Genomic DNA, 5,477 nt, shown 5'->3' with positions numbered 1-5,477 from the left:
GCCTTTGTAGCAGAACATTGTGGAAGAGGATCTTTCAGCTGTTACTGTGATTCACTGCAGTCCTAACCCTTCCTGTATTTGTAATATCAGGACTCACACTCCTTCACCTCTCCCACATATCACAAGCAGTAGTAATTCTTATCTGTAACTCTACTTTTTCAACATAGCGTTTTGATCTTGTCTTGGAGTAGTTTCCAAGGTAACATTCCAGTACACCTGACGCATCTTTGTCAGAACACCTCAGTCCCAGTCTTTAGTATCTCTTGTATCTAGATCTCTCGTATCTAGCTCTCCTATGGTGCTTTTGAAAGGCACTAAAGTGGGCAATAAAACATAGTAAATCTAAGGAATTTTAGCAAATATTTGTCCTGAGTTACTGTCTTTACATTCTCTCATTTTATTTTTCCATTACTGCTACATCAAATCAATTCTTTCTCTTCATAAATATGTATTTCAATATTGTACAGTTCTGGATGGAGAGTCCATTTTTTTAAATTTAGGATCACGATTACTCAAACTGGTATATCAGCCTTATCACTTAGAGCAGTTTTTAAATAAAATTGGAGGTGGTAAGTAATGCTGCAAAAAGAAAAGCCCACATATCTTTAAATCTAAAATGTTCTCTCAGATTCTCCCTTGTTATTTTCCCCTGAGAAGATTAAATTAGTTCAGTACAGCTCTGGTTATAATGATCTGATTCCTGGTGCTACTGTGATTAAACTGGGTGCATTAAAGTAAGCAATGATAAATTAAAAGCACAGTAGAAATCTTGATGGGTGTGTATAGATGAGTAATCTGACTTGGAAATAAAATATGCCCATTATTCTGTGCTATAAATGGACTTTTACATTATGAATAGAAGAGGTAAAATGATGTGTGGTGCAGTGCTGCATTAGAGGGAAGTTCAGTATTAGTCTAGAGACTACAGTCTTTCCTTAGATAAAGGGCAAACATAAGCTTTCACAATACCTCAGTAGCATTTCTTTGTATGTGCAAAAACAAATGCAAGCAGTAACCTTCCAGCTGAACATTCAGATTTTCATAATTCTTTTAGAAAATGCCCGGTAAGTGCATTCCTTTAAAGTGGTGACACAATATACTGCCATTTATTTCAGTACAGAATAGTACAGAATGGTTGAGCACAGAACTAGGAATTCCTTATAATGTGGCTTTATTTGCAATGGGATTTAAGATAATCAGTGATCTGTACTTTATTCCTAACTTCTTTCACAGATTAAAAAGAAAGTGAAACTTGAGTGTAAAGAGACTTCTTTCTTGGTGATATGGCACAGTGACAGTGTTTCACTCACGAGCTGTACCTCCCAGATTAAGTAACTTAATCTGTGCTGTTTTGAAATCCATATAAAATGTCAGAAATACAGCGCTGCAAAGTAATTACTTAAAGCCCAAGTAATCTAAAAGAAATCCGTGCCTTTCAGTGTAGTGATTCCACATAGTAAATGACAAGACTCTCCATGCAAAATGTAAAGATACAGTCGGCCTTTGTGAGAACTCATATTTTATTCAGAAATAGCATTTTCTATTATCTTGTTTTATTAGTAGAGTTTCTCATGAAATTTCCATTATTGCCTTGTAGGAACAGAGGAATGGACTGTGTGGGTTGGGATGCCTATTGATAAAATAAAAATACATTTGAGTCTATTGAGTGAAAACTTTCTGATCCCTATTAGAGTTCAGGAGGCTGTTATGTAGGATGTCAGTTGTGAACAAACTTAAGATGATTGTTTTGAGACTTTCTTTGATTACTGCTGTATACTGAGCTACATACATAGATCCTACACTCCAAACAAATTAATGAAATCTCTCTCTTTCTAGAATATTCTTCACCTGAAGCAAACTGAGTTTTAAGATTAAAACTCCCTTCTGCCATTGAAGTGATGAAGGGAAATTAAAAGATTAGTTCTAGCGTTCATCTGTGCAACCTGAAGTTCCAAACTGATAAAAATGAGAGAATTTTGCTTCTGAAAGATTTGATTATGGAGCCAAGTGAAAGGAGTTCTCATCTAACTTCTACTATAATTAGACTGCAATGTAGAAATGAACCAACCTAGATAATTATCTGAACAGAGAACAACCCTGTCAGCTCTGAGTGCTGACAGCTGGTGCTCTGTGTTTGCCAACATGCCCTGTTGTGTTAAAATCAGTTACACAGAAATAATCTGTGTGTACTGTATTTGTATTAAAAGATTTTACTTTGTCTTATAGAAGCAGCACTCATGCAGTTCGCCTTTCCTTGACTGAAGGTTTCAGTGACAGAGAAGGTATTGTTTCTAAAACACACTAGTTGGAGAATGTGATCTAATAACTTTGCTCTACTTTACAACTCTGACCCTCATTTTAAAAATTATTTACATGTGGGTGACTGCCAAATTCTTACTATGTCTACTTTATGCAACAATTCCACTGATCCTAACGGCACAGGATCTGAGACAGCCACCTTATGAGCTCATATGTCACATTTATAAGCATATCTAGAGACAGCAAATGCTGAAATACAAATAATGCAGAAAGATGTTCATTGGACTGCAAAGTTTCAGACTTGTAGTCTTGAATTGCAAGTGGAAAGCAAGGTATGTTCTGGCTCTTGCTTGTGTTTTGCTTCTCCCAGCCCAATTTTGCTTCCATTCTACACAGTGAAAGAGTAAATATGAGCAAAGCCAGAGACAGTACATGGAAATTTATAAGTATCCTGCTTTAAGGTCAGTAATACTGGAATTAGCTTTTCCAGTTGGGCTGAGGAAGCCTGAGTGTATTAATGCTCACACTCAGTACATAGTGTAAGTCATTTCTGTCTCATCCAGCTTTTTCCTGTACTTAACATAACATGGTGAAATGACAAATCTAGAGGTAGTCTTTATGTTGTATGGTTTTGTTACGTAAATTATTTCATTGTGTCTAGTGTGTGCCTTCTATAAATTCAAAATGCGTACATGTCTGCTACTGTCTCCAGAATTAAACTGATTCTGTTTTCCCCTGCTACATTGGTAGATTTTATGTCGTTTGTTTGTTTTTAAACAAATCATATTAGTTACAAAATGAGTTAACTTTAATTAATATACAATGGAGATTAAAGATTAAATGTTTTTGTATTACTGAGGGACTAGACCTTTGGTAAAGCAGTACTTTATCCTATTATAGCCTAGGGATTTTTGGAGTCCTAGTGTAGAAACGTATCTGTGCTATTGGTACAGTGCATGGACAGAATTAATGCCTCTGTATACTGATACTAGAACTCAACTTTGATCCATAAGCCTCATAATCCAGAGTAAGTTTATAGGAAATTATTCAAAGATGGATGTGTCCAGGATCCCATCTCCCCTTCTATTTGTGTCCCAGAATTAAGGAATTTTATGTTGCTGGGAAATGCTACTCTAAAGCTGGTGTACACTGGAACCATTTGTAACTAGAAATAAGTTAATCTTTGTTTTGTAGGTGGTGATGGTGTCCTCTTACCCATCTTGTCAGACAAGATACACTCTGACCCTAATGAGGCTAATATCTGTCTTGTTTAAGACAGTTTCAGTCACTAGGCTGTACGTTTGAGTACTCTTCTTGAACCTAAGATTTTCAGCAAGTGTTCTCTGACCCTGAGACATGTAGCATGACTGATCTGTATTCTTAAACTTTCTTGTTGTTCCCAAACAACATTTCTTCATGTAAAGTCATAGCTGGGAACAGATCTCAGCAGGCTCTTTAAGGAGAGGCTGGCCAACGCCAGGGACTATCCTTCCAAATATTTCTTGGCGTGATAAGAGAAGAGCATTTGCTAACAGTTTAATGGTTGAGCCTAGGCATTTATGAACATGTCATTATGTCATTTCCCCCCAAATTTACAAGTTATAACGACAATAGCAAAGCTCTTTTATTTTCTCTAACATTTTATAGTAGATCTGTGCATACACCTGGTGCTATGGTCTTAATAGATTGACAAGGGTAACATGGTTTGGCAAGGACTTAGCTCTTGACATTTAACTTGCAATTGATCCCCGAGACAAACATACACATAAAGTGAAGGAACTCATCATTCTTTATTTGTAATTGTTACTTTTTAAAAAAATTAATTGGGTGCTCTTTCCTTCCAGCCAGCCTGCCTTAGTGGACAGCTTCAGTCTAGTAGCTTGATATGAGAGTGTTAGGCTTTCTCTCTGGATTTATCAAAGACAACAGCACCGATGAAGAAAGTTCACACTGATATTCTTTGAGGTTATAAAACTTAAACAAATTCACTTTGGCCCTTTATCAACAATAACTCTCCATATATACCTTACATTACCCTCTTTTTAATGCTCCCCTCAAAGCTAATTACCACCCTTTAACCTGCAGTAACTTTGATATTTGATCTCAGTTCTGCAGCTATTAGCCATGCACATTGAAGTGAATGGTTCACAGAATTTGGGATTTATTCTGAACGGGAAGGAGAAAATAGGGTTTTCTTCTTGCTTTATATTGGCTGACACTGCCACCCTGTGAATTTATATCCTTCTAGATGCAGACATGCACTTCTAAATGGCACCCTCTGGTTTTTTTGTCTGTTGGTACTGAAAATAATGAGTTGAAACCTCAATGAGACTTTTATTTCACAGGCACTGCTTTATTTCTTTTCCTGTTCCTTAACATGACTTAGAAGAAAACTGAATATAAGAAATGCAAACTATTTAGCAACAGATTTTGCATATGAAAACGATGACCCAACTAATGGCTCACTAATTATAGGTTTCAAAGGAGGCTGACTAATATATCTTTAAATAGATTTGATTTGATCAGCTATTGGAAATTACATCCTTTTTAAGGAGCTAAGTTTAGAAAGTTGTTCTCATATCAATATAATACATTTGCCACATTAAGCACTTCTTCATCTTAGTATAAGTAGTTACTCAATATTAAGGAAGTATTTCTTACATATATTTTTTTAAGTAAGCCATCTAACTCTATCCAGGTTGTTGTTCTGTACAGTTCTTATAAACAGCTTGTAGCAGTCTGTGATGCAACCAAAGCTGTAAGACGTCCTTGGCATACTACAGGCTTTTCATAAACACTGAAAAGGGATCAATTATCATATCTTTAGAGTCATAGTGTGAGTGAAAAGTGTAAGGTGTGCCTTCTAACTTACTGTAGTAACAGAGTCCTAGAAATGCATCTTTGCAGCTGTCAAAGCAATGTGAATATATCTCAGGGATAGTTAAATTCATTTCATAAATCTCCAGCATTTTGCATGGCACAGTAGCAGAAAGGACGAGTCCATTTTTGGTTGGACTTTTTTCTCAAGTTTTAGCAGAAATTTGTAACTAAGAAGTAATAAATAGCTTCCTGCACTAATGGAGATTCATTCTGCTTCTGGAAATAGTTTTTATCTTTGTATAAGCCAGCAGATCTAAGATCTTCAGTTTGTAAGTGAAGGAGTACTGGGGGAAGAGGAGGTGTATTATTTTAATTGTAATTACAGCTGGGTTTTGTCT

The sequence above is a fragment of the Numida meleagris genome, chromosome 6, assembly GCF_002078875.1.
Source record: "Numida meleagris isolate 19003 breed g44 Domestic line chromosome 6, NumMel1.0, whole genome shotgun sequence".
Classification (NCBI taxonomy): domain Eukaryota; kingdom Metazoa; phylum Chordata; class Aves; order Galliformes; family Numididae; genus Numida; species Numida meleagris.
The sequence above is the reverse complement of the archived record's forward strand: the minus strand, read 5'-3'. Positions refer to the sequence as shown.